Source organism: Mus caroli, chromosome 2 (assembly GCF_900094665.2).
Source record: "Mus caroli chromosome 2, CAROLI_EIJ_v1.1, whole genome shotgun sequence".
In the NCBI taxonomy this organism is placed as follows: Eukaryota; Metazoa; Chordata; class Mammalia; order Rodentia; family Muridae; genus Mus; species Mus caroli.
In genome coordinates, this window is record NC_034571.1 from 68117103 (window position 1) to 68117961 (window position 859).

Sequence of the window (859 nt, forward strand, 5' to 3'; positions counted from 1 at the left end):
GGGAATGTGTCGTCCTCTGTGCCTCAGTGTGACAGGGGCATATCACTTGTCTTTCCTTTTTCTCACAGCTTTGAATCTCACAGAAGACTTTGAGGTTGAACTTTAAGCAGTCTTGGAAATCTTAAGACTTTGGGGACCGTTGGCGTTTAGTTAGCATCATGATCTGAACAGAAGCCTTTGGGGGGCCGAAGGCAGAATGACATGGCTTGGATGTGCAATGCCCTCTACACTAGCAGAGGCTGGCTGGCTGCTTCGCAGCGCTTGGCTTTTAGGGAAGTGTTATAGCTGCAGTGTTATGTCTGCAGGGTTATAGCTAATCAAATGGATTACTCCCCAGTTAGTCTCATACTGCGATGACATTGTTAGCAAGTCATTTTAAAAAATGGGAATCAGGCCACCATCATGGACAGAAGTCACTTGCAGCCCATCAAACTGGCTAGGGTAACCAAAGTGCTGGACAGGACTGGTTCACAGGGACAGAGCACACGGCTGATGTGGAATTTATGAATGGCACCAGGTGCTCTAGCATCTGAAACATCAAAGACCCTGCTCAAGAGGGTGCCGTGCTCACTCAACTGGAGTCAGAAAGAGAGGCTCAGAGGTTGACCAACCTCGCTGCTGGGTCCTGGATATTCATCACATAGCCCATGGAATGACGTTTTGTGTGTGTGTGTGTGTGTAAATGGGAATCAGGACCTACTTGGAGAAAACAGGTCACTGGTGTGTGTGCTCCATGGTTGCATCTTACCCTATCCCCCTCTGTTCCCTTTCTCTGTCTACCATGAAGCAAAGAACGTCTTTTCCCACAATCTTCCACCACTCTGGTGTTCTATCCAAGTACACAGGGCCAAACAAATAT

General features: G+C 48.0%; 1 pseudogene; it reads left to right on the forward strand.

Moving 5' to 3' along the window:
• The first annotated feature begins 402 nt into the window (after positions 1-402).
• LOC110306196 lies at positions 403-644 on the forward strand (annotated as a pseudogene).
• Positions 645-859: the final 215 nt, after the last annotated feature.